The following is a 19,838-nucleotide window of genomic DNA, read 5'->3' as shown; positions in this document are numbered from 1 at the left end:
GACTGACACTGCTGGATCTGCACTGATGTTTCCTGGGGCTCAGAACCTGAGGGGCACCAGAGTAGGTTGCTGACATTCCCATAGCTAAGGCAGGGATAAAGCCAACATCAACAAATAGTACTTTGTAAGTCTGCATAACAAGTGACAGACAACACCACAGAGGGAACTCCCCAGTGGACATCTGCCTATTTTTCTTCACAACTGAAGTGCTCCCACACTGCCTACTACACAACACAGCTCAGAAACGGGTCTAGAAGAAATACATAGAGCCAGAGAAATATAAGTAAATAAAGAAGCCGAGGAACCACTTTCAATTAAAAGAACAAGAGAAATCCCCTGAAAGAACAATCAGTAAAATACACTGATAGTCTACTAGACTTCAAAAAGGGAATGAACAACACACTGAAAGAACTAAAAGAGACTATCAATAGAGACAGAAACTTTGAAAAGAAAATTTAAACTATAAAGAAGAGCTAGTTAAAAATAGAAAATTCAACTACAGGCAATCAAAAGCAGACTAGATAATGCAGAGGAATGAATAAATGACTTAGGAGACAAGATAAAAGAAATAACCCAATACAGCAGACAGAAAAGCCAATAAAAACCAATTAAAGCAAGATAATATAAAGTGCGCCAGCCTATGCATAATAGTGGGTCCCAGAAGGAGAAGAAAGAGAAAAGAGGTTTGAAAATATAGTTAAAGAAATCATGACTGAAAACTTTCCAAACCTTAAGAAGGAAAGAATTATCCAAGTACAGGAGGCACAGAGGGTCCCAAACAAGAAGAAACCAAACAGACCTACACCAAGACATATTATAATTGAAATGGTTAAAGTTAAAGATAAAGAAAATATTCTAAAGGCAGTGAGAGATAAACAAAATGTTAGTTACAAGGGAGCCCCATAAGCATTCAGCAGATTTCTCTACATAAAAACTTCTGGCCAGAAGGGAGTGGCAAGATATATTCAAAGTCCTGAATGAGAAAAGGCTGCAAACTAGGATATTCTATCTAGAAAGACTCTCCTTTAGAACAGAAAGAGAGAGAAAGAATTTCACAGACAAGCAAAACTAAAAGAATTCAACAGTACTAAATCTATGCTAAAAAAAAAAAAATTGAAAGTTCTAATCTAAATAAAACATAAACAGGAAGCTATAGAAATTAGGAAACCATAATTGGAAATGCAATAAATACAGTGAATTGCAAGGGAAAACATGAAGATATAAATAAGTCAGTAAGTCAATAAAGAAAGCAAGAAAGAAAGAGAGAAAGAGAGAATAGCAAAATCATAAAAGGTGAAAGAGGAGAGCAAGAGAATATAGATTTTGTTCCCTTTCTTTTTTTTTTTTTTCTTCTTTCTTTTTGTCTTCTTTCTTTTTAGGATGCACTTGGGCCTACATGACTATCAACTAAAACCAAACAGATGAAGTAAGGGGTTACCATACTTGAAAGACAAGATAACCACAAATCAGAAGTATATAAAGAGTCATAAAACCCAAAAAGAAACCAAGATTATAGAAAAGAAATTTATCAAATGACAAAAATTAAAAAAAAAATAAAAGAAAGAAACAAATAAGAAATACCAAATCAACTGGAAAACAAATTTCAAAATGGCAATAAAACCACATCTATAAAATAACTACTATAAATGTCAATGGACTAAGTGTTCCAATCAAAAGAAAAAGTGAAGGAGGAGGAAAGATGGTGGAGTAAAAAAGATGCTCAGAGCTCACCCCTCTCCCACAAATTCACCAAAAGTGACATCCACAGACACACCCACCACCCAGAACACCTGCTGAACTTTGACAGAATATTGCCTTCTTCAAAAGAAAATTTTCCACAAATCTGGTAGGAGAAAAGGAGAAAAGAAGAAAAAGGAAAATAGTTCAGGACCATTCCAATGAGGAGGGAGCTGCAAAGGAGTAATAGCATTAATACACTGGGTCTACCCAACTCCAATGGCGACTTCAACAAGATGGAGAGGGAACATCTGCGGCTCGGATCTGTACAGAATAGCCTTTGACTGACAGAACTAAGTTAATTGGGCACAAAGAGTCCCAATGATCCCCAGCCCTAGACGTGAACCAGCAGAGGTGGGATGGGACAGGCTGTCTGAGTCGAGCAGAGGATTCGGGCTGACTGTACAGAGGAAACCTTGGGGGACTGCAATGTTCTGTGTGCCATGGCTGGGAGAGTATACAGATTAGAACAGCCTGGGTCCCCCATAAAATCCAAAAAAAAAAAAAAAAAAGGCAAAGCAACACTGCTAGTGTGCCCTGGGGGGAAGGGGATCCGTAGCCTTTGTGTCCACAGACCCACAGGGCCATTATTGGAGACTTCTTGGGAGAAGAGAGTCAAGTCTCAGCCATAGCCACCATATTTTCTGGTTCATGGTTCCCAGGTGAAGGAGGGGTCAAAAGCCGAATCCCTACCTAGGGGCTCCACAACCTCATAGGTGGGACTGAGATTTGTTTACAGTCCCAAGCAGAGGGGACCATTACACAGCGATGCCTCTCTGAATTGGCTTTTCTAAGACAAATGGACAAGAAGCAGTGTTCTGGAACAGAGCAGGGGTGACGGCTAGTGCAGCTGTTTTCTCTGAGTCCACCTATGAAGCATGGACCTAATGCGGCAGGGGAGCTACCTGCCAACTACCTTGCACAAGTGTGGTGCTGGGACCAGGCATCTGGTGGGGGTGCAGACCACCCACAAACTGATGCTGGGACACAGACCAGGAGCACGACTGGAGGGCCTCTGGAACCAGCAAGTGGAGTTTTCACAGCAGGATATGGGCAGGAGTGTGACAACCACAGGAAAAAAAGGAGCTCCTGCTCAATAGCCAGGGCAGACTCAGGCCACCAGAACACCAGCCACACCACCAACAAAGGGGATAACAGGCAAAAGGCATGGAAGGAAGACTTGGCAACCACCCATAATTAAAAACAACCTTATGACAAAATTATTGAGTGCATATTCTTGGAGAAAGGCCAAGATAGTGGAGTAGAAGGATACTTGTATCTTATCCTCTCCAATAAATACACCAAGACTGACATTCACAGACACACCCATCCACTCAGAACATCTGCTGAACTTTGATAAAACATTGCCATCTTCAAAAGACAAAATGTGCCACCAATCTGGTAGGAGAAACGGAAAAAAGAAGGAAGCAAATGCAAAATGGCTTGGTGTTGGTACTTTGAAGAGGTAGCAACAAAGGAGGGATAGTGCTGGTTGACTAGGTCTCCCCCTTTCCAACGGAGAGGTCAGCAGGATGGACAGGGTACCTCTGAGGCTCAGATGTGTACAGAATAGCCCTTGACTGACAGAATTAAGTTATATGGGCACAAAGTGTGTCAACAACCCCCAAACCTAGAAGTGAATCAGGGATGGGAAGGGACAGGCTGCTGGATCCAGGCAGACTCTGGTTGACTGTACAGAGGTAACCCTGGGGGACTACAGTGTGCTGTGGACAAATGCTTGGATTGTATACAGATCAGAACAGTCTGGGCCCCCCATAAAATAAGAAAAAAAAATAAAGCAAAGCAACATTGCTGGCTTGCCTGAGGGAAGGGGAGTTTTGTCCTTTGTCTCTGCTGACCCACAGCAACATAACTGGTGATTTCTCAGAAGAAGAGAGATGAGGCTCAGCCACAGCCATCATACCCACCCAGGCAGAGACAGGGTTGAAACCTGAATATGTACCTGGCAGTTCTGCAGCCTCATAGGTGGGACTGAGACTTGTTTACATCCCCAGACATATAGGAAGGTTCTGTCCTGGTGCGTCTATGAACTCGCACCTCTAAGACAAATGAACAAGGAGCAGAGTTATGGCAAAGAGCAGGGACTAGGGCTGGTGTGGCTATTTGCCTCAAGCCCACCTACAGAGTGTGGAACAGATGTGGAGTGGGGAATAGCACTGAACAGGGGAGCAACCAACCCAACTACTGTGCAGGACTGCTGCACCTGGACACGGCATTGGGAAGGGGCACACCCTGCCCACCTACCATGCAGGAGAGCAGCACCAAGATGCAGCATTGGGAGGAGATGTGACAAGTCTACCTACAGGCACTGGGAGCAGCACAGACCAAGGGTGTGACCAGAGGGTCTCTGGAACCAATGAGCTGAGTTCATGAAACAAGGCAGGGGCAGGAGCTGTGACAACCACAAAACAAATAGGAGTCCCCATTCAATAGCCAGGGTAGGCTCTGGTTAACAGGTTAACGGCCACATCCGTAACCAAATGGATAACAGACAAAAGGCACAGAAGTAAGACTTGGCAACCACACTTATTTAAGAAAGACCTCTTGATAAAATTTTAAGGGCACACAATCTCCACGGGAACATCCTCTCTTCTTTTTCTGTTCCATTTTCTTTTACTTTTTAAATGTTACTTCTTAAATAATTTTTATATTTCTATTTTTAATCCCTTTTAAAATTTTCTTTTAAAATACTAATATTATTATCTTTCAATTTGTCCAATTTCATTTTTATCTTTGTTTTGTTCTTCTGTTATGATTATACTCTGTTCTAAAGTATTTTTCTTCCTTTAATGTTATAAAAATTCATCCCAACTCAATTGTTATCTTGTTTCAATATGTTCTTCTGTTATTGATTATACTGCTTTTAAAACTAATTTCTTTGTGCTTAGTTTTATTTCTTCATCCACTTTATATAAATAAATAAACTCCTAAAGGACGACAGTAGATAACTGATACTCCATAAGCCATAGTGCCAGAGAGATATAAACAAGATGAAGAAGCAGAGCCACCTCTCTCAATTAAAAGAACAAGATAAATCCCCTGAAAGAACAATCAATGAAATAGACATTGATAGTCTACTAGATGATTTCAAGAAAGGAGTGATCAAAGTCCTGAAGAAACTAAAAGAGATTGTCTATAGAGACAGAGAATATGTCAAAAAACGAAATTGAAACTCTAAAGAGGAGCCAGCGAAAATTGGAAAACTTATTTTCTGAGATGAGAGTTGAGCTAAAGGCTGTAAAATGTAGGCTAGATAATTGAGAGGAATGAATATGTGACTTAGAAGACAGGACAACATAACAGCTGAGAGAAAACAAATAAAAACCAATGAAAGCAATATAAGGGACCTATGGAATAACATAAAGCATGCCAACCTACTCATAATGGGGGTCCCAGAAGGAGAAGAAAGAACAAAGGGGATTGAAAAGGTATTTGAAGAAATCATGACTGAAAACTTCCCAAACCTAAAGAAGGAATCAGATATCCAAGTGCAGGAAGCACAGAGCGTCCCAAACAAGGAGGACCCAACAGACCCACACCAAGATATATTACAATTAGGATGACCAGGGTTGAGAATAGGAAATGATTCTAAGGGCAGCAAGAGAAAAACAAAGGATGAGATACAAGGGAACCCAATAAGATTTTCAGCTGATTTCTCTACACAAACAGTACAGGCCAGAAGGGAGGGGCAAGGAATATTCAAAGTCCTGAATGAAAATATGATGCAGCTTACGATACTTTATCCACAAGGCTATCCTTTAGAATAGGAGAGATAAAGAACTTCACAGACAAGCAAAAACTAAAAGAATTTAGCAACACTAAACCTATGCTAAAGGAAATATTGAAAGACCTACTCTAAACAGAAAAGAAGCAGGATGCTACAAAAAGGAGAAAACCATGATTGGAAAGGTGATTGCTACAATGAATTACAACAGAATAAACATGAAATCATAAAAGAGGACATCTAAATCATTAAGGGTGGGAGAGGCGAGCAAGAAAATATACAGGTTTCTCTCTCTCTCTCTCTCTCTTTTCTTCTTGGTAGGATGAGTTTGAGCTTATATTACTATCTGTTTAAAACAAACAGATATAGTAATGGGTTAATATATGAACAAAGTAGGGTAACCACAAGCCAAAAAGTTACAATAGAGTCACAAAACTAAAAAGACACCAAGATAATTAAAATGAAAATTATCAGACCACAAAAAGAAAAAGAAAGGAACAAAGAGGAAATACAAAATCAACTGCAAAACAAAGTTCAAAATATAATAAACACATATCTATCAATAATTATTATAAATGTCAATGGACTAAATGCTTTAATCAAAGGACATAGAGTGCAGAGTGGATAATAAAGCAAGTATCTACAATACACTGTATACAAAAGACCCACGTTAGGGAGAAGGCACACATAGATTGAAAGTTAGAGGATTGAAAAAGATATTCCACAAAAATGGAAATGACAAGAAAGCAGGGATATCAACAGTGATTTCAAATAAAATAGACTTTAAAACAAAGATTATAAAGAAAGATTAAGAAGGACATTTTATAATGATTAAAGGAGTCATAGATGAAGATATTACACTCATTAACATATATGAACCCAATAGAGGAGCACCTAAATACATAACAGATAAAAAGGGAAAATTTGATCAGAATACAGTCATGGTAGAAGACTTTAACTATCCATTAACATCACTGGACAGATCTTCCATACATAAAATTAAAAAGACAACGTAGAAATTAAATGATAAAATAGAACAATTTGTCTTGGTTAATATTTTCAGAACATTATATTTCCCTAAAATAGAATATACATTCTTCCCAAGTGCACGAACCACATTTTCTAGGATAGATCATATACTTTGGCACAAAAGAAGCATTAATAATTTGAAGAAGATAGAAAATATTTGAAGCAACTTTTTCTGAACACAATACCATAAAAGTAGAAATTAACTACAGAAAAATAAAGAAGAAATAAATGACAGCATGGAGATTAAACAACATATTACTTTAAAAAAAATGGGTGGATGATGAAATCAAAGAAGAAATAAAAAAAAAAAAACAACACAGTGAGACAAATGATGATGAAAACACAACCACACAGAACCTATGGGATCCAGAAAAGGCAGTGCTTAGGGGGAAGTTTATAGCGAGAGAATCAGGTCTACTTCAAAAAAGAGGAACAACTGCAATAAACAATCAAACTTACCACCTAAAAGAATTAGAAAAAGAAGAGCAAAAAATAACAAAATTAAGCAGAAGGAAGGAAATAATAAAGATCAGGGAGGAAATAAATAAAGTAGAGATATTAGAAACATTTGAAAAAATCAAGCCAAGAGATGGTTTCTTGAAAGAGTAAACACAATTGACAAAATTATGCTCTATGCTGCAAATTGACACAACAATGCAAACTGACTATAACTCAATAAAATAAAAATTAAAAAATAAATATATTAACAAAAGAAAAAAGAAAAGATAGTTTCTACTCACCAGACTGGAGGAGGGGACTGCACCCCATGCGGGGTCACACCCCATGGGAAAGCCTGGGGTCAGGATCGGAGGAGCAGGGTTCTGTGGACAGGATCTGTCACAGGGTTTCTGCAGGAGGGGAGGGTGAAGCATGTGAGCAGGCTGAGGGCTGGCCATTTGAGTAAGTTCATGGGCTCTGGGGTGGAGGGGCTCCCCCAAGTGTCTGGACTTGACTCTGGGTGAGTTGGGCAGGTGGACAGTGGCTCAGTGTGAGTCCAAGTCCAGTGGAGGGGGTAGTGTGTTAGATCTAGAAGGACTCCTTCTGGGGTGGGAAGGCCCATAATGGAGGCAGGAGGCCAAGCCCAGGTGACTGAGAACAGGGTGTGTCCTGCATAGGCCTGCAGGGCAGACGAAAGCATCCAGTCTACAGAAGGTGGAAACTTGGTCCATACAAGGGCTCAGCTCAGATGTCACCCCCTCAGAGGAGCCTTCCTTGCCTGCACAGTCTACAGGGACAGCCTCCTCCATGCACATCTCCAAAGCAGACACCTGCTCCATCTCCTGCATAGCATTCAGGAACCGGGCCCCTGCTCCACGCCCAGCCATGGTTCCGCTGCCCTGAGGAAAAGCCCTCACAGGAGCCATCAAGCCCTGCACGACCTGGGCCCCACCTCTCTGTCTCTTCTGCCACCACTGTCTCCACCTGGCCCTCTTCTCCTCCACTCCTGCACTCCCCCAGCCCTGTGTGCTCTCCAGAGCACGTGTCCCTCCTAACATGCTGTGTGTGCTCACTGTGTCTCATCCACTGCATGCCTCCCACCCAGGTCAGTATCCAGTGCACAGTAGGGCTCAGTAAGTAGAGAATGAATGACTCTTACCATCACTGCTGGGAAGACCTTTGTCTGTGGCCTACAGTGATCACGCACCCGTCACACACTCGCTGAGGTACTACTGGGTGTTGGGCGGGTTCCATATACCGGGCACAGCAGGGAGTGAAGCAGGCAGGTCTCCATTCTCATGCAGCAGACAGCCTGGTGGGGGACACAGAGAAAATTAAGTAAAATATACACAATGTCCGGAGGTGATATGTTCCATGGAGAAAAATAAGGTCAGGGAGGACATTTGAGCAGATTCCTGGAGGTGTTCAAGAAGCAGGCGGAGAGAGATCCTGGCTGAAAGAGCAGCCAGCGCAAAGGCCCTGAGGCCACAGTGGGATGCGCGTGGAGGGTCTTAGTTATCCGTGTGAGTTCTTAGTCCTGCCTTGAGTACGTATGTTGCTTTTATTTGTAAACCTTGATTTCACCTTTAAAGCAAATTAAACTGCATCATCAATCTGCATAATTTAGCCAATTCTGTTTCAGGTGTTGTGGGCACAATGGCGGGCTAGTTACTTGGGTTGGTAAAGAATAACCAGCGTCTGAGAAGGGTCTAGGAAAGTTTAATAGGGACACTGCTACAGGCAACATCAGGCCACACAGGCAAGAGGTGCCTACACGAGCGCCAAGGTTGAGTGTGTGGGGTCTGTTATTGGGGGGGTGCTGTTCACACAAGGAGGAGGGGGCTGCATGATCAACTCATGCACAGGTAACTGGTTGGTTGTGAGATCTGTCAGGGGCTTCTCTGAACAACAGGCTTTACCACTTTAATAAGGGCAGGATGTGAGGCCTCTCTTCCTGGGGCAATGAGTTTTCATAGGGTAAACACACAGCAAGAGAAGATGTTTTATAGCTTGTGGAAATGCAGGTGTGCAAAGGGTCCTGCAGTGGGGAGTGGGAGGTAAGGTGCCACTGGGCTCTAGGCACACAGAGAGCCCAGGTGTGAGGGTGTATGACTCTAAAGAGTGCCACCTGGCTTCATACCAGGGACTTTATGTGAAAACAGGAGAATCTAGGTTGTCAGCACGTGTCTACTCAGTGACCTCCCTAAGCCTAGCTCTGTCAGGCACCAGGTGGCTGTGAAATGAACATGAAGGTCCCCACCCTGAGGACCCCAATGAATAAACATCTTGACATCCTCAAGCCCCTTCCCCTGCACCACCACCCCACCTCATCTGGGTCTCAGGCTCTGACCCTGATATCAGTGGCACCTTTGTTCCCTATATCCAGCACCTCTGGACGTCTCTGTGATGAGCTGTTCCATGTCAGCGAGCCCCAATCTGAGCTCTGCCTTTACCCCATGAATGCTTCCTCCCTGTGAAGCCCCTTGTGAAGGAGCCACCACTAGCAGGATCCTTCAGCCCTGAGTCTCTGTCTTCCCCACCCCTCCGATTTCCCCCAGCCCAAGATCCCCTCTGGAGGTCCCTATTATCCTCTCCCTCCCACTTCAGTCTTGGGCTGCACACCAAATCCCTCTTCACAATCTCCCACAAGAGAGGTCCAGGTCCACTTGGGGACACTGAGGTGACACAGGCGGGTGTTGCTGGGAATGAAGAGCAGGATACTGTAGCAGAGGAGAGGCAAGGGCTCCCAATCCACCAGAACACAGGCTAAAGTTGGGGCAAGACACCCATAAAGGGTGAGGCAGGCATCACACAGCAGCCCGGCCCTCTGCTCCCCCAGGGTGCCCTGTGTTTCCTGCTTTGGCCTGGGGGACTTCCCCCCTCACTCTCTGTTAGAGGGGTGCCCATTCATTCATTCACACCCTCATTCACCATGTACATGGGTCCTGCTCAGTGCCAGGCCTCAGCTGGATGACAGCTCATCCTTGGGGACACAGCTCAGATCTCACCTCCTCCATGAAGCACTTCTGGATTCCCACCCCTCCTGAAGTTCCTCTGGCCTCAGTTGGGACCACTAGGGCTGAGACCACACTCTGATTACCTCCCAAGTCTGTGATCACTGTGAAAGCCCTGGGCCCAATGTGGAAAGAGACTCAGAAAAATGGGGCCAAAAGGGGCTAAGAAAAATGTTACTAGTTCTCTATTACAGAGAAGGGCACTGAGCAGAGAGAGGGCAGTGTCCAACCAAAGCTACAGAGGAGGGTCTCAGTGAGCCCTCCCTTGGCCCTGTTACTAGTTCTCTGTTACAGATGAGGACACTGAGCCACAGAGAGGGAGCAGAGCCCTGCTATAGCCTTGGCCCCACGGCCTGTGTCCTTTATGACTAGCTCAATGCTGCCAGCAGGGGTGTGGGCCTGGAATGGAGGTTGAAAGCAGCCTGACCCCCAGGACCCCTTCATACACAAAGTCAGTCTCAGGAAACACCCCTCAAGACCTACTCTACACCCCTGGGATTGGGACCTGATTGCTGTTCCTGGAAGCTGGCTGGGCTTCCCTGTGAATTGGCCCAGGAGATGCTTGGGACAGACACAGGGCCCCTGAGGCTCCCTGTCCCCAGATGAGCAGATCTGGTCCCCTTGACTGTCCCTGGCAGAGGCCTGATGACACGAGGTGTTGGTCGGGTAGCCAGCTGTGGAGATGAGGAAATGGGAGCAACATGCAGGTACATGCAGAGGTTCAGGTATTCACTCAACAATCATTGATTCAGGCCTTGCAGTGTGGCTTGCCTGGGCCCAGGCCTGGGTGTGCAGTAGTGAATACAGTCAACCCCTTGAGCCTTCTGGGAAAGCAGTGCTCAGAGAAACGGGCCCTCAGAGCCCCCATCCTGCTCCCCATGAACAATCACACTGAGATGAGGCTGCAGCCATGGGTCCCAGTGGAGCTTGAAGGGAGGAAGGAAACCCAGAGTGGGCACTGACCATGAGCCTGGACACTGGAACCAGATGGCCTGGGCTCTGTAATCTGGGGTGGTCACCTCCCCTGTTCTCTCTGTGCCTCAGTTACTTCTGCAGAAATGGGTGATAACGCCTGTCCCTGCCCCACAGATTTTCATGAGGAGTCAGTGATCTCTTATGCGTGTAGGACAGTGCCTGGCTATGGGTCAGGATCCTGCTCACCTCACAATAGTCTGTCCCACTTTAAAGATGAGAAAGCCAAGGCTAAGGGGGTTATGAGACCAGCCTGGGCTAGCCCCCTTCTCATGCTCTGCTGTCCAGGTCTCCTGCTTTTACATCATCCCTCTGCCCCCATATCCACCCAGTAAAGTAGGTGCTGAGAATCTGAGCAAATCAGAGTATGAATGGAGGCACACCCTCTCCCCAACTTGGGCTCTTGGGGCGGTGGGCAGGATGGGGATATCGGGCTCCCCCAGACTGTCCAGGAGGCCCAGCATGTCCGTCACCTCATTTCCACTCAACACGGAGGTGTATGTCCAAGGGCCAGAGGGCGATGGAGTAACCCAGGGTGGGTGGATGCTAGGTAGGTGTGGGAGGCACAGAGTGGCCCCTGGAAGACAGTGTACAGGCAGCCAAGGTGTGGGGAATGAGGGTGCCCAGAAGGGGCAGAGGACAGAGTCCAGCCTGGACACCACCCCCTGCTGGACCCTGATCTGGGGTGAGAACTGGGACAAGCCAGGGACCCGCTAGGGCTCCTCATCCAGCAAAGAGGTGAGGAAAAGTTAAGGAAACAATGGAGGCTGACCCCACCGTGCTCCCTGTGTGAGGGCGCTGCTTCCAGGATCCTGGAGGTTCCTTAGACCCTTGTGAAGTGGCTGCTGTTTCCAGCCCCATGTGGGCAGAAGAACTGAGGCAGGGAGGACAGAGTGACTCAGGACAGAGCTAGGACTCATCCAAGAGTGTGTGCGCCTCTCGCTGAGAGCAGCCTCTGGGCATCATGGACTCAGGAAGTGTCTTGTCCTCCCTCTTAAGGCTCCTGGCTTGTTAGGCAGGAAAGGTCCCAGTGCCCATACCTGGGCCTCTCTGGGTGATGCTGACATGTGGGATCATGATGGTCCTGGGAAAGGAGAAAGAATGTAGGCTGGGCGTCAGGTCTGCATCAGACCCTAATGATGCCCCTAATGTTGTGTGACCTGGAAACTCCCTGACCTCTCTGTGCCTGGCTTTCCAGCTCTGACTCAGAGGACTGCTGTGCTTGGCACACGGTAGGACCTCAATCAGAGGAAAAAGCCAGCCCTTCCCCAGGAACCTCTCCTCTTACATGCCCAAAGCTAAGCCCATGTGCCACACATCACCAGAGCTGATACTTGACAAACAGGCAAGTGAAATCCAACAACCCCTCCCTCCTGCCTGAGGCCCTTCGCTCCTCAGTGAGTGGCTCAGAGCAGGTCTCTGCATCCCAGAAGCCTGAACTGAGCCTTGTGACCTGGAGGAGTCCCTGTTCCACACAACTTTTTTTCCAGGTGCTTCCAACAAGACACAAGAACACCTGGTCTGTCTCTTAGCTGCAAGGTCCTCCCTTTGCAAATTCCCCCATCACATCCGGGCTAGAAGATGTGAGTTCCAGGGCACATGACCATCCAAATGATGACTTCAGGGAAACATCCCTGCCCACACTGCACTCTTCAGAGCCCACCTTCTAAAAGAAGGGGTAGTGACCCACGGTTGTGCACAGTTTTATCAGAACACAGCCCTCACCCACCCACCATTGGAAACATGTGAGAAGCAGAGATTCCCAAGTGCCTGGACCCCTGTCATCCAGAAAGCAGAGGTTAGGGTAACAGACAGAAGGGGAGAAAGTACTTTCATACTATGTATCTGATAAGGGGTTAACACCCAAAACATAAATAACTCTTACAATTCAACAGCAAAAAAACAAGCAATCTGATTTAAAAAGTGGGCAGAGGAACTGAATAGACATTTTTCCAAAGAAGGCACACAGATGTCTAACAGGTACATGAAAAGGTGCTCAACATCACTCACCATCAGGGAAATGCAAATCAAAACCACAATGAGATATCCCCTCACACCTGTCAGGGTGGGTGTCATCAAAATACAAGAGATAACAAGTGATGGTGGTGGTGTGAAGAAAAGGGAAACTTCTGCAATGTTGGTGGGAATGTAAATTGGTGCCATCACTCTGGAAAAGAGTAAGAAGACTCCCCCAAAATTTAAAATTAGAACTTCCATATGATCCAGCAAGTCCACTGCTGGGAATATATCCAAAGGAAATGAAATCACTATGTCAATGCGACAACTGCACCCTCACGTTCACTGTATCATTATTTACAAAAACCAAGATATGTAAACAACCTAAGTGTCCATCAACAGATGAATGGATACAGAAAACGTGACGCATATATATGTATATATAATGGAATCTTATTCAGACATTAAAAAAATGAAATCCTGCCATTTGTGACAACTTGGATGGACCTTCAGGGTATTATGCTAAGTGAAATAAATAAGACAGAGAAAGACAAATACCTATGATCTCATTTATATGTGGAATCTATAAAATGAACCGAAACCCATAGAAACAGAGATAAGGTTGGTGGTTGCCAGAGGTGAGTCAGGGGGTGATTGAAATTCGGGAAGATAATCAAAATGTACAAACTTCCAGTTAGAAGATAAACAAGTCCTGGGGACATAATGTACTGCAAGGTGACTGTAGTTAACAACACTGCACTGTGCATTTGATAGTTGTTAAGAGAGTACCTCTTAAAATTTCTGATCACAAGGAAAATAGTGTGTGACTATGGGTGATGACAGAAGTCAAGTAAACTTAATGCAGTGATCATTTCACAATATGCACATGTAACAAGCCATTATGCTGCACACCTAAAGCCAACAAAGTTATGTGACAATTGTATCTCAGGAATACTTATCCCAGGAAGCGTGGGTGCGAGCCTGGACTACCTACTGCAGGAGCTGCCTTTGCCCTCCAACAGCAGAGGGTGGTAGTTGTGACAGGGACTGTAGGTCCCTCAAAGCCTAGAATGTTTACTGTCTGGACCTTCACAGGGAGAGTGTGCAGACCCTGCCCTGGAAGACGGTGGTCATGGCAGCAACAACGGCCTGCCTGTGAGCAGGCTCAGCCCAGACAGCTCCTGTGCTCTGCTGTCACCGCATTTACTTCCCTCCACACCCTCAGAGGGAGAGGCTTCAATGTTCCGATTTTACACATGAGAAAACTGAGGCTCATTTGCTTTGAATTATTGACCAAGTGGTGGGGGAAGCTTTGAACCCCAGTGTTCTGATTTCAAAGCCACATCTCAGTCCTGATTTTTAGAAGGTGGAGGTCCAGGCACTGGGGACCCTTCACCTTCCTCACTTGTAGTCTTACTCCAGGGCTGCCATCCCCGAGGCGTCTGGGTGAACACATTTAATCCGCTTACTCTGCACCAGCTGAGCCCTTGGCTGCCAGTCTGTTGTCGCTGCCTGACACCAGCTGAGTTTTACAAGTGAACCATCACCCCCTGCCAGCCCACCTGCCCTGCCATGTGGGGCAGACCCCTCCTAGCCTGGTCATTCTAAACCCTTAGCTCACACATTTGCACAACTGCATCGAAAGGGCCCTACTCCCTGTGTGGAGGTATCGACAAGGGGAAGGGAGGGGAGTTTTGGGTGGCCCCTTACTCTGAAGGTGACACATGACAGGGACATGTTCATGTCCATAATGGCACTCAATTTGAAGCTAAGAACATGGTCACAGCGAGGGGTAAAAGCTGAGAGGCTACAAGGCTGCTGAGAAAGGGGCTTGACTATTGAATTGTAAATGTGTAATTTAATTTAAAAATTAGCCTCCTGGGTGATAAGAATTTGCCCCTAAGGCCAGAATTGGCCACCTGACCCCTGGGAACCCCTCAATTCCAGGATGTAATCATCTGAGCATGGAGGGGGCTTAAATTGGGGTGCTGTCCTCTCAGTCATGGTGCACCTGCCCACATGTGCACCCATGAACTGCAGTTCTCACACATCAAGGCACCTCTCATGCCCTGCCAAGGAGGTCCAGGTCATAAGGAAGGGATAACAGAATGTGAGGTCACACGTGTGCCCCTGCAGGGGTGAATTTTGTATAGGGCAGAGCCCCCCCACTCTCACCTCCAGGAGGGGTGCTGGAGGGAGCAGGACTCCTGAGCCCCTAGGCTTAGCAAGCATCCTGGCTGAGGGTGGGGAGGCTATCCACTCTGAAGTCATAGGTCAGATGGTAGATTGGGTTCCCACCCCCACAGCTCACCAGTGAGACCGTCTAGTCTGTTTTCTCTGTAAACTTGAACCCAGTCACCCTCACCCTCAGAAGTGGGGGCAGCCTGTGTAAATTACAACACAAAGCCCTGGGCTGTTTCAGGTGACCGGGGGTGTCCAGCCCCCCTAGGCCGGGCAGGTGGGAGAGGAGATGTATGAGTTAGCAGGTGTGAGAGCAGGGCTGAGACTTGGCTGAGTGCACGCACTCTAATATCCAGGAACTGCGAGCTACCACTAGCAAATCTGTTCACTGAGGCCATGTGTACTATCCCTTGTCATTTACAATCCCCTGTTTGAACAGAGGCCTCTGGAGTCTATTAGCCACATTGTTGCCTGTCACCACACTGTTGCATTTCCAGGGTCTCCATTTAGCCAGCTTGAAGGAATAGTCAAACTTTTTCTTAAAACCAGTGACAGAAAACCAAAGTGGCTTAAAGAAGCAAACAGGGCAGGAGAGAATGACTTACCTAACTGAGACATCCACAGGGAGATAGCTTCAGGCAGGGCTGTACCTGGTGCTCAGTGACATCAGCAGAAGTCATCCTTCCCCACCTCTGGGCTCTGCCACTGGTGTCATCTTCACATGGCTCTGCCTTTACGAGAGCAAGATAGTCACCAACTGCCACAGGCTGACATCACCACCCCTCAACTCCCAACTGAAATAGAACTTCTCTGCTCCCAGGATTCCAGCAACTAGGCCTGACCTCCGTGGAGCCTGATTGGGCTGGTGCCCAGCCCTGAGCCAATCACAGTGGCCAGGGAGGATGGAAAATGCTGATTGGCCAGATCAAGGCCATGTGACCATCCTCTCCAGGAAACCTTTGAGCTGTTCACCTGTTTTCAGGTTGGGAGAGTGTGATGTCTCCCAGAGGATCCTGCTACTAGCACAAACTGCAGGTGGCACAATGAGCTGAAATGAGCCTGTCTGCTTGGTGACAAGTGACAGGTCACTTAGTGGTTCCCTGCTCCAGGGAGGGAGGCATGTCCAAACAATACTGGGGCTTCAGAGCCAGAATGTATTAGAAAAGCCTCCCAGTCTCCCAAAAGGTGGGAAAGTGAGCAGTGACACTGGAAAGGCACTCCTCTGTGGCCCTTGGCTTTCTCCTTGTTACAGTGGAGAGTGCAGTGTTGCCCCTGACAGCCCACTTCCCTGCTGGGAGGCCTTTGCAACAGGTGGAGAGTTCTTGGAAAAGCCCACTTATTCTGAGGAACTGTTATTGCTCCTGGTGGCATTATTATTTTCATGTCACTTGTGAGGTGGGCCCTGAGGGGTCCCTGATCTGGGGGCACAGACACCCACAGAAACTTGACCCAGTATTGCTGTTCATTCAACAATGACTTACCGAGCACCTACTGTGTGTCAGATTCCCAGGGTAGAGCAGTGGTGTTGACAGCACAAGCCCCTGCCTCACCTCATCTCTGCATCCCAGGTGGGGTCACCAGAATGGGAGTTCAGGAAGCAGAGGACGTGGCCGAAACCTTGTGGGAACCCCTGGGTTTTTCTCTGTGCTGAGGGCACTAGCAGCACACCGATTGGGGGACTCAGTACCCGCAGGACCCAGCATTGATGGGTAAAGGAGAGGGGCATTTCTACAAGCCCATCCTCACTAACCCCAGGCTCCAGAGGGCAGCTCCACTCTGCTCAACCCAAGGGGGCATCTTCCACCATCCTGATCACCCTCTGGTATTACTCCCCGCTCAGATGCACTTTTTCCTGTGGCAGCTACACTCAGAATATGTGTTTGTTTCTCTCCCATGTGGTTAAGTGGACTTCAGATACATGATAGTGATGGAGTGGCTAAGCCTCTGGGCAGATTGCTGGGTGACCCGCGGAAATAGCTGCACATGGTGAGCTCCCTTCTGCCAACCAATGGGCCAGGCCCCACCACTTCTGTCTGTTCTACCTCACTTAATCTGCACAGACACTCTGTGCAGGACATCCTGTCATCCCCCATTTCTGCTGACCTTGGGTGGACAAAGCTTGGGTTTGAGAATGTTGCCCAGGTCACATTGTTGACAAGTGGGGAGCTGGGGATTTGCACCCTGGTCCCAGGAGTCTGGATCATGGAAAGGCCTGGGTGGGGCAGCTTATTGCCAAGGGAAGTCCTGCCCAAGACTCTCCCATGAGAGCCCACCCAACAGCACATCTAGCAGAGTCAGCATTTCATGGACCAGATGGACAGAACCTCAAAACTTCTTTGCAGATTGTTTCCATGTTCTTTTGCAAACACAGAAAGGCCACAGGCCAGGGAAGGATAAGGCCAAGAGTGTTTTCATTGGGGAGAGTGAAGGACAAGTGTGAAGACACACAGCACTCCCAGCAGCCCTCTCGGCAGAGCCTGCCACTGGGTGAGCAGCTACCATGACTACCTACCATAATCCTGTGAGGTTCATGCCTGTACAAGCCTGCCTGTGAGAAGAGCAAAGTGAAGCTCAGAGAGGTGTGGGGACACTCCAAAGACAAACAGATAAGGTGGGATCATCACCACCATGCTGTGCTGGGACAGGCAGTCACCTGTCACACTGCTCATGCATGGCCTGCTGGGAGTAGTGAAGGCCTGATAGGAGCACAGGAACACTGTGGTGAAGGTGATGATTCTACCTGGGACAGCTGGTACCAGGAACTCTAGCTGATTCTTCATTGTGCCTGCTTTGAGTGTCAGCATGTTGCAGCCTCATGTAGGGGAAGGGCTGCCTCCTTTCCACACCAGTGCACAAGGAAGAGCATGTACACACTGGCATCACCATAGACCACCGGCAGGATCAGGATCTGGAGCTCAGAGCAGAAACTGCCAACACCAGGAACTGGTGCAAAAGGAGGACCTGAGTGCCCCCTGAAACATTTCTAGTTTTAAAAACATACTTAATTAGGGGGAAGTGATAAACAGTTGATCCCTTCAAAATATTCGGTTATCCAAGGAACAACAGCACCTCAGCATTGTAAGAGGATTAACTCAGTCATCAATAACCATCACTATAGGTATGAGAAAACAGTGTTAGGAGTTACAAAAGGGTCTCAAGATCATGCAGGTCAGAACTGAGAACCGTCCAAAGCATGTGCTGCATGATAGTCTCTCTAAGCTACCTGAGGCTTGGTCTGCTCCTGACACAGGGCAGATGGTCTGAGAAAACCACACTCCTCAGGGGACCCCAGGGAGTTGACAGAGTTGAGTTTGGGTTCCTGATCATCTTCTAAGTTTGGAATTTTGAGATTCTTCTGCACCTCTCCTTCCTCCAGAACAGAATCTGATTCAGGTGGGATTCCAAGGACTGAGGCATGTGTCAGGCAAGAGAGCAGGCATGGCTGGATGAGAGCATCGCCAGTGCCATCAACAAAGAGGCCAGGGCACTGAGATTTCCAGTGATTTAGCATCCTGGCTGGGAGGGGTCATGTGTTCTACAGTGAGTTCTGAGTATCCTGCACCGCCCTCGAGGACCTGCAGGGGGCGCGCGAAGCCAGCGTGTCTTAGGTGGCGGTGCGCATGCGCAGTTCGCGTAAGCAGCCAGCGTCTTCCCTTGGGGGCGGAGCTTGTTTTCCTCAGGACTGAGCAGGCGGCGCCATGGAAGCTCCGGGACAGCGCTGCCTGCGTGTCCGCGGGAGGAGTACGCTCCCCACACGCTGTCTGAAGTTACGCCGGTTTCCCACGGCCTGAGCCCGCTTCCTGCCGGGGTGTGTGTGGACCTGACCGAGCTGGGGCCCCGGCCGGCTGGGCAGGAGGGGACGGGTGCGCTGGCGGGCCCGCTTCGACTATTCTCCTAGCCCGCCGGGAGCGGGTGAGTGTCCGCGTCCATCCGGGCCGCTGGAGTGTCCGTGCCCCTGGTCCTCACTGCCCGGGTCCCCGCTCCCCCGTGTGATCGGGGGTGTGTACACTAAGGGTCAGGAGCCGGGATGCGGGTGTGAGTGTCCGCGCCCCTGGTCCTCACCGCCCGGGTCTCCCTTCCCCCGTGTGATTGGAGGTGTGTACACCGCGCGGGTCAGGAGCGGGGACGCAGGTGTAATGGGAAAGGGGCTGAGAAAGTACTGTAAGAGTTAAAGAGAAGTGTGTAAAATCACATTATGTTAATTTTTATATTTTAAGTGTGTCAAAGTCAGAGTTTATCATGCTTTTACTTTCTTGTCTTTAAAGGCATGCAATCATTTATTTTATACTTAAAATATGCTTCTCATCTTATCTCGTTTTCAAGTCAAAATACTGCCATGGTTGACATTTTCTCATAATATAGTGACAATCTTCAACATGTGTGAATATAAACTCATTGAAAAAATCTTGCAGCATTCCATGGTGAGTAGTCTTGTTAAAAATAATATCCGGGCCGTTACTAAATTATTACAAAAATATAAATTTTTTTGAATCACTTTTAGAAGTTCCACACACAGTGGTATTTTTAAAACACCAACCAGTGCATAGTGCTTAAGACCATTTAAGATGAAATATATTCAAACCTAAAACTTTAGAATACTCAAAAGGCAGGATAATGGCTGCTTTTTCATTGCAAATACATTTTTTCTTCATAAGTGCAAAATACGAAAGTATTCAGCTAAATTTTGTATATCTTTATTCAAAAAGTGAAATTAGAATATAATCTCATTTTTTATATTAAGGCTATTTCCCATAAAAATTGGTATT

At 46.9% G+C, this 19,838-nt stretch overlaps 1 long non-coding RNA gene across 1 annotated transcript in view; it reads left to right on the top strand.

Moving 5' to 3' along the window:
- Nucleotides 1–17,420: 17,420 nt before the first annotated feature.
- LOC141574620 (uncharacterized) overlaps nt 17,421–19,838 on the top strand; it is a 43,265-nt gene continuing 40,847 nt past the window's right edge. The window contains exon 1 of the long non-coding RNA XR_012501502.1: nt 17,421–18,984. This is a non-coding gene — a long non-coding RNA (uncharacterized LOC141574620). The remainder of the gene's footprint in view (nt 18,985–19,838) is intronic.

Source organism: Camelus bactrianus, chromosome 22 (genome assembly GCF_048773025.1).
Source record: "Camelus bactrianus isolate YW-2024 breed Bactrian camel chromosome 22, ASM4877302v1, whole genome shotgun sequence".
NCBI classification, from domain to species: Eukaryota; Metazoa; Chordata; class Mammalia; order Artiodactyla; family Camelidae; genus Camelus; species Camelus bactrianus.
Note: the sequence above shows the minus strand (reverse complement) of the source record. Positions and strands in the feature narration are given on the sequence as shown.